The sequence below is a fragment of the Capsicum annuum genome, chromosome 4 (assembly GCF_002878395.1).
Source record: "Capsicum annuum cultivar UCD-10X-F1 chromosome 4, UCD10Xv1.1, whole genome shotgun sequence".
Classification (NCBI taxonomy): Eukaryota; Viridiplantae; Streptophyta; class Magnoliopsida; order Solanales; family Solanaceae; genus Capsicum; species Capsicum annuum.
This window is the reverse complement of record NC_061114.1, coordinates 51,762,344-51,772,006: the sequence shown is the minus strand read 5'-3', so window position 1 is coordinate 51,772,006 and position 9,663 is coordinate 51,762,344.

Genomic DNA, 9,663 nt, shown 5'->3' with positions numbered 1-9,663 from the left:
GTAGGGATAGTGTTTATCAGGATTTAGTAGATTATGTATCCATAGGGCTAGAAAGGTGTTGTAAAGATTTTTAAATAGAACTTTGAGAGAAACTTCTCAATTAAGGGAGACTTAGAGTATGTTAATGCTTTTGTCGGGATAGAGATTAGACAATGACCATAAAGATAGAGGAATTTATTATGGTTGAGTATGTTGTTAAAATTTGGTGTGGATTAATGTTTCATGATTCCTATCTAGTAGTACTAAGTTAGTATAGTACTTTGAAATGTTTGGGGATATCTATATTAAGTGTTAGAATCTAACTTTGAATTGTGGACTATTTAGCCAATAAAAAGAAGAGTTTGAAATTCTAGAAGAAAAAGTATGAACTCAGGGTATGGTGATACTCATGAAGGTTCTAAGTCAGTAAGTGTTTAAGTTATTATATGATGACTATTGGGGCCATAGAAGGTTAAGAGTTGTATCTCAGAAGGAAGTACAAGCAAAGGGTTTCACACTTTAAGATATAGTCTTTCAGGGTGAGTTTATTATTTATGTCTATTTTTATAGCTCAAACTCTAGAGTAGAGTAGTTGCAATTCAGTTTAGAGTTTATTAAAGGGGTTTGAAGACTTAGAATGATGGCTAAAATCTAAGGGGAAGATGATAGAACAATGAACCAAGGTAAGTTTTTTCGATTCTAGTAGTGACGTTAGTGAGTTCTAGAACGACAGTAGAGGAGGAAGATACCCGATCCATTCTTATCTCATTGCAAATTTTGGTACTTCAGTCATCACGACATCTACTCATGCCTTACAAGTTAGCTCTATGATAATAGATCATATTCTTGAACTTTCCATAGAATCATGTACATTCCTAGTTCCTAGTATAAGGATTTCCAGTTCACTCAGAAGCACAACTCCTTTTTTATGAATTTATAAACTCTGAAGCTCAAGTCATGCAGTTTGTGACTCATGTATTAATGTTTTACAGTATGCTCAGTTCCCATAACTCATAGTGTGCCCTTAATGACCAGTAAAAATTCACATTATGGCATGTATGTCCTTAGTTTAGATCTCTTTAATAAATCTGTGCCTTTAATGCTCTATTCCTCAGGCCTCACTTAAGTGTCACAGTTATTTATAGTATTCTTTCATACTTTAGGACCTCATGTTCTAACCTTTTAGTGACCTCTCCTTATGTAAAGATAGTGGTTATAAAAATTGGTAAACAATGGCTTAGATAGGAGAGAGTAAATATTTCATATTGGGGGAGGATTATTGTATACCTACTTTATCTAAGGCTATAAGTGTGAAGAAATATTGAGGCAAATCTTTGGTATATGTCCTAGTTAGCTGAAAATTCTAGGGATGTATTCTTGGTAATAGTGCATGAAAGTTGTTATTGATAGAGGTATTAGAGAATATGGAAAAGGGTTGGTCGCCTACAAGTTCATATGCGGTTAGAATAATAGGCTTGAATGTCATGTTGGTATAGAAGTGGAAGAATGCCATGTGAATTTGTGAATTTCCAGTAGGAGGTTAAAGTTAGTTTTTAAAGTGGTAAGGAGTATTATCCTTGCGATGACATCCTTGAAAACACATTGTATATTAAATCCTTTGTTTAGACTAGTATTATAGTGTTATGTGTGGTACCTTGTGACTTTGAGTAGGCTTGGACCTGATGAGAGAATTTAGTTCAGCTTAGACTTTAGTAGATAGAGTTATCAATGCCCATATGAAGATTAGGAGTGGCGCCAAATGAAGGGTAGTATGTAAGAGGAAAAGCATAGTTGAGGGAGTATTTGAGAAGTATGTCTAAGCTTGAAAGTTAGTAATTGCATTGCCTAAGGCATAGTAATTCTATCCTAGCTTATGTTTTATAGGCCTATATTCCATGTTATAGAGTTGTAGACATGTTGCGATTCCTTATTCAAATATCTTATTCAGATTATGCCAAAAATTCTTTGCTTCCTAATATTATTAGAACTTCTTACCAAGAGTGTTGAAGAAATACTCCAGTTGAGTATACACTTTTAGAATGAGTTATTCCGTACAGCCAACAATTCAGTGTAGCAATCAGACAGATAAGCTCCTGTACTTTTCCATCTTTCCATCTAGTCTTACTAGCCAAAGTTTCATGAGTATGTCTATTCGTTGAGGTAATTTATTCACATCCATGAAAATTACGAATTCAGTTTAGTCCATGCATCATATCTCCGATTCAAATATTTAGTCATGATCCAATTCGTAAGTGTTCAGTGCATGATCTCAATTTTCCTAGTATTCCATCTCAGACATTGTAATACCCCACAAGCCCCTAGATAAGTTCCAACTATTCGTCATATGTTTAAAGGCCCCAAAGAAATTATGTGAAACCATAGATACATGTCATGACCATTCACCATGACACCCTTGAAATTTCAAGCATTTTCTCGTGTTTAAAAAATTGATTTTTGATTTAAAATGTGTTTAGCTATGTTAATAAGGTATCTCAAAAGAGTTTTAAAATTTACGGATAAGGTTCCTAGTTATTTTTGAAATCCGAGGTAGTATGCCTCCGTAATAACGCAATGGCACAAAGGATAGTCTCTACTATAAGCAATGTGGTACGAAGGATGGCCTTTGCAATAAGGCCATGCCACACCATTGTTTCAAAATTGTGCATTCTTGTTTTATTGACTTAGGTTGAAGGGTATTGGGGTTTATTTTACATCTTGTACGAACTTAGTCTCATTATCTCATGATTCATGCTTACATAATTTACTGAGTTATACCATGAGGCCTTTCATTTGATTCCTCTATGTATTTTGTTGAGGGAGGTTCCTATGGTGAAGTTACATACTTTATTCCATACTTCTAAAGCTTTAATAAGTTCTTACCCATCTCACACGACCCGAATCAAGGCCTTGTCGTAATGGACATCTCAAGTCCAACAAGGACTGGAGAACACCCCTATTACCCAACCCAACCAACCTACACATATCTTGAGTCGGATGAATTCCAAACATATAATAAAATAGCGTTATTATAAAATCCATGACTCTGGGATAGGTCTATGACCATGACTACCCAAATGAGCCCACCCATCTGATACCAACTAATAACTAATACCAAACCAAACCATGTTCTAAAACCATAACCATATGAGTTCAAAAATGATTATATAATACCAAAATAAAAGAGAATGTAACAGTGAGAAATTTAGTCCAACTATATCATTTCCAATACTAATGCCAATACTAAGGCTGACACCAATACTGATCCCGCCCATACCAACCTGTAGTAGTTTCAAAAAAGCCGCTAACCAAAAGAAAACCAATATCCATTTGGTACATGCCTCCAACCCTAGCCAAACCCAATATCTATAAAATAACTAAAGTATATGAAAATATCCATAACATGAAATGTAGCCTTCTAGAAAGATTGAAGATCACCACTTTAATCCAAAAGTTGATCCCAAAATTTGATCACTATGCAGAAGGAGTAGAACGATCGATTCCTGCATCGCGTGGGGATACAGCCGCCCGAAGATGGGTTAGCAGATGAACACTAGCATGAAATCAGGATAAGAATAAAATAAAGCCAACCACTAAAACTAAGTTAACCATCCATATTCATTCAAACCATACATACATATAACCATGCTGGAAAAAGGAATCGGGTTTAGCATGCATTTGAAACCATTTACCTAGGTATGTGTCTCTTAACCATCCTTAACCACCCACAGGCTATATGGGTTTAGTGTAACCCCCTAAATGGTCCCCGATGCGTGTAACCGCATGAACCAGAGAAACCATAAGAGTAGGGGATTCCCAAGTACCCTTAGCTCTCCATGCTACATATGTATAGTGTACTTAGAGGATTCCCGCATGCCTCATGGTATCGTATATGGTCGCCATGACCAACCTCTCATGTCGGCAAACATGAGTTTCAAGTGTTCGTTCATTGAACTCCAACCTTCAAGCTTAGATATCACACCCCACCATTATTGCCCAATTAAAACTATTTCCAACCAACCAATCCTTTATTCCATTAATTATTAACAAAGGCTATTAATAGTGGTATCGGCATACCGACTATAACTTACAAGTATTGTACTTAGCCAAACCCTTTTAAGTAAAGGGATTCCAATATACCCATTTACAAAGTTAACTTGGGGAAGTCTCTTATACCCCACAAGTGTTCCATTAATATGTTTGCTTAGGGGAGTCCCATGTTCCCCACAAGTTGTTCGTTAATATTTTTACTTGGGGGATTCTATTGTACCCCATAAGGTGTTCGATTAACCATAACCATGACCACCAAACCATTCCATTTAACCATTTAAACCATTTAGAGTTCCATTACCAAACCATACCATGCAATAGTTCCATTAAAAATCCAATAATATAGTAAAAGCATTACCATAGGCATTTTATCAAACATGTTAGGGACATAGTATTTCCAAAACCAAAACCAATTACCATGTTACTATTCCCATGCAACAAATTATCAAAACCCACCATTAAAATATGTATTAACATAATTAAAACATGGGAAAATTACAATCAAGCCCTTATAGCCAAAACCCCAACATATGTTTGAAAACCCCAAAACCATACAATAAATCATGCAATGAAAACATTGTATAAAACCATGCCTTTAGTTAGAACTAAAAATGAGGGAAGAGTACATGCATTAATTGATAATATAATGGAGAGAAATCACCAATACAAGGTCCGAATTAATCCTTAAGATGAAACCCTAGCTTCCTTTACTCAAGATCTTTAGAGAGTGTTTTCTATGTGTTAATAAATAGAATAATAAGGCAAATAATCTCCCAAGTGAGTTAAAAGTCGTGGGGTATTATTAGGTTAAGTGGGAAAATATCCAGATTGCACTCACTTAAACCACATAAAAATCCCATCATAGGGTACGTCTACCCCTTACGAATCGTATTCGCCTGTACAAGTGGTACCCACCACTCGTACCTAAGGCCTCCCTGTTGGAACCAACATTGTCCAAGGTACAATTCACCTAAACCAAGTTGTACCTAAGTATACGACTAGTTTCCTTGGCCCGTACCCCTAGCAGAATAGAATCATAAGAGGTTTGAATACTGTCCACCATATGAGTCTATGGTACAACTCATACCCTAGCTTATGGCTCATGGTGAGCCACTTGTACTCAAATCCAACTTATGTTACCAAGTCTAAGATTAAGTGGAGGAAAGAACCAAACCTAAAAACCCAAATCCACCAAGTCATATCCGATCCAGGAACAAAATTCAACCCACCATCCAGCACTAGTCAGCATACTACCAACCTATACCACTTGTACCCCAATGTACGAGTCCTTCCCCCTAGTCGTAACTTGTCCAGAAACCAGAAATCTAGGAAATTTTCCAAGGATCAAAAACCCAGGGTGTTATAGTCTCCCCTACTAAGAACATTCGTCCCCAAATGACGGACAAGGTAGGGTAACCACAAGCATAATTCATTTGCATTATCAAACATCAATCCAGCCTTTAACCAAGTTAGAAAATAAAGATACAAAGATATTAATCTTTTCTTTAATAAAGTTTGAAAAAAAAAAGTATGTTGAAGAACACATACCTTCCATATGAATCCCAGGAGCAGAAAAAATATGCAAATATTTGGACTTTATGTCCTCTTTCACATCCCATATAGCCTCTTCCACCTTGTGGTTCTGCCATAGAACCTTAACCATGGCCACATCCTTGGTCCATAACAGACGAACCTGCCAATCCAATATCTCAACTTAGACCTATTCAAAAGATAGAGAATTCTAGATACCCAATCATTCCAAGGAAACAACGAAAGAAGGATCACCAATGCACTTCCTCAACATAGAGATAGGAAATACCGGATGAACGAAGCTCAAACTAGAAGGTAACTCCAATTCATAAGCCACATTACCAACCTCTTTGAAAACTGCATAAGGACCAACAAATCAGGGACTGAGCTTTTCTTTTTTACTAAACCGCATTACTCCATTCATGGGAGATACCTTTAGGAACACCTTATCCCCAATCTCAAACTCCAAGTTTCTACGCGTTACATTTGTATAGAACTTTTGGTGACTTTGGGCGGCCTTAAGCCTATCCCAAATCACCTTCACTTTTTCCATACCCTGATAAACTAAATCCAGACCGAACATATCCGTCTCACCAAGCTCAAACCAATCAATTTGAGATCTATACTTCCTATCATATAATGCCTCAAAAGAGGCCATACCAATGCTCGAATGACAGCTATTGTTGTAATGCTCGAATGACAGTTATTGTTGTAACCAAACTCTAAAAAAGGTAGATGCTCAATCCAATTACCACCATAATAAATCACGCACTCTCGAATCATATCATCCAACGTCTTAATGGTCCTCTCTGTTTGTCCATCTATCTGAGGATGAAAAGCAGTACCCAGAATAACCTTAGCCCCAATACTTTCAAAAAACACTACCAGAAATAAGATTAAAACAACGTACCATGATCAGAGATAATCAAAATAGTTACCCTATGAATCTTCACAATCTCCTGAAGATACAACCGTGCATAATCCTCCAACAAAAAGTTAGTCCTCACTAGAAAAAAGTGAGCAGACTTTATCATCCTATCCACGATGACCCAAATCAAATAAAATTGGTTTCGAGACCGAGGAAGATTGGTAACAAAATCCATATTGATTACCTTTCATATCCATTTAGGTAAATCAATTTCTTGATATAAACCACAAGGCCTCATGTGCTCAACTTTGACTTATTGTCACACTATGTACTTCGCTACAAAATCAGCCACATCCCTTTTCATACCATTCCACCAATACATCACCTTGAGAGCATGATACATTCTTGTCAAATGGGGATGAACAACATAGTGTAATTCATGCACCTCAGCCAAAATTATTTATTGTAAACTATTAACATCAGGAACACATAACCTTCATTGGTACCGTAAAGTACCATCATAACGTGAACCGCTATAGGTCCTTGTCGTAATGGGCGTCCCAAGTCAGACCAGGATCGGAGACTACCCCCGTTAGTCGCCTGCCCAGAGTTGGCTAAATTTTGAGCATGTGACAAGATAGTATAACAGCTCTCATAAAGACTCTAGGAATAGATCACAACCATGACTGTCCTAACCGAGTCTAACCATCCTATACAGATAATCCAACCATACCAAACTATACAAAAACAAGGGCCATAAACAAGGATGTTCCAAAACATAATATAATTAATTCCAAAATGAAATATGATGGAATAGTAAGAAATTATGTCTAATGATGCCTGCCTCAATACCAATACCAATACCAATGCTAAGGATGACACCAATATCGATCTTGCCCATTCAAACCCATAGAAGTACCACAAAGCCTTTAACCAAAAGAGTAATAAAATCTGGTTAGGAAAAGCCCCCAACCATAGCCAAATCCAATATCTAACATAAAATTAATGTTTTTGAAAATATCCATAACATGAAATAGAGCATTCTGAAAGGATGCAAGCTCACCACTTTAGTCCAAATGTTGTCCCCAATTCAATCACTATGTAGGAGGAGTAGAAGTATCGGTTTCTGCATAGCATGGGTGCATATCCGCCAGTAGACAGGGTTAGCGAGTGACCGCTAGCATGATCTCAGGGTAAGGTTAAAATATTGCCATTTATAAAACCAAGTAAAAACCATCCATATGCACATAATAATACATTCATATATATATATATATACATATATATATAACCATGCTGGGAAAAGGGACTGGGTTTAGCATGCCTTTTAAACCTTTAACTGGGATGTATAGCTTTGTCGTCTTAAACCACCCATGGGCTATATGGGTTCAGCTCCCTCTGCTGAAAGAGCTCTAGTGCTGTAGCTGTACGACCAGAGAAGAAAACCTTAGGATGACTAGTACATCCCCTAAATATAGTGTGACATCACGCACACAGTGACCAAGACCAATCTCATATCGGCAAATATGAGTTTCCAGTTTTGGTCCTCTTGGGACCTCCAGCTTCCACGGCTTTGCTACACTTCTCACCATTATTGCCCAATTAAAACCAATTTCTAAATAACCAAACCATTATCCATTTGTTAACCAAGGCCATTAATATTGGTATCATCACACTAATCCTAACTTGCAAGTATTATCCATAGCAAACTATATAGAGGTTTAAGGGGACTATCAAGTGTCATTCCATTTACCAGGTTAAACTACTTGGGGGATTCCATGTGCCCCTCAAGCATAACCATTTAGCCATTTACTTTTCTAATCCATTTAAACCATGCATAATTCTTTTACCGAGTTTTAAAACAAGCAAGATTCCATTAAAAGTAGTCAATGCAATGAACATATCTTTATAAGCATTTTATCAAACACATTGGGGGCATAACATGACCAAAACCAATTCCAATTACCATTAAACCATTCCCATCCAATCCAATTATCCAAAACCACCATTAATGCATATAAAAGCATAACTAAAACCATGGGAAACCATAACCAACCATTTAATATTGAAACTTCCAAATCATATTTGAAAACTAAAATCATACAATCAAGGAAATCATGAAAACATTCATAAAAAACATTCCTTCATTTAGAATTAACAATGAGGGAAGATAAAATGCCTTAAACAAAGATTATGATGGAAATAAGTCACCAAGACAAGCCTCAAATTGATCCTTTAGTTAAAACCCTAGCTACCCTTTCCTAAAATCTCTTGAGAGAATTATGAAGTGTGTTAGAAAAGTTTCTAAGTTTTAATAAATGGAATAATAGGGTAAATAACCTCCCAGGTAGGTTAGAAGTCATGGAACCCTATTAGGATAAGTGGGGAAATGTCCAAAATACCACCACTTAAGTTGCACCAAAATCCTATCACAGGAATACGACGGCCCCACATGAGTCGTACCCTTCCAATACAAGTGGTACTCTCCACTTGTACCCCAGTATCCAACTTGGGATCACATACTATCCAGCATACGACTCATCCAACCAAGTCATATCCAAAGCATACGATCCGTACCCTTCATCCGTACCCCTGTAGATTTAAGCTCAAGGAAGATTCAGACACTGTCCACCATATGAGTGTATGGTACAACTCGTACCTTGACTTACGGCTCACGGTGAGACACTAATACTTAGATCCAACCTAAGTAGCCAAGAATAAGATTATATTAAGGAACCAAACGATTTGTAACCACCAATATGACTCGTACCTCTAAGTCGTATCCATTTCAGTAAAAAAATCCATCCCACCAACCAACACTGGTCAGTATACGTCTGGACCTTTCCATCCGTACCCCCAATATATAGCTCATACCCTCTAGTCATATTGGGTCCATTGACTAGAATTCTAAGAAATTTTCTAAGGGTCAATCACTATGTAGGAGGAGTAGAACGGTCGGTTCCTACATAGCATGGGTATACAACCCCAAGTAGATGGGATTAGCAAGTAACCACTAGCATGATCTCAGGGTAAGGATAAAATATTGCCATTTATAAAACCAAGTAAAAACCATCCATATGCACATAACCATATATATATATATAACCATGCCGGGAAAAGGGACCGGGTTTAGGATGCCTTTAAAATCTTTACCTAGGTATAAAGCTTTGCCTTTCTAGACCACCCATGTGCTATATAGGTTTAGCTTCCCCTACTGAAAGGGCCCCAGTACGTGTATC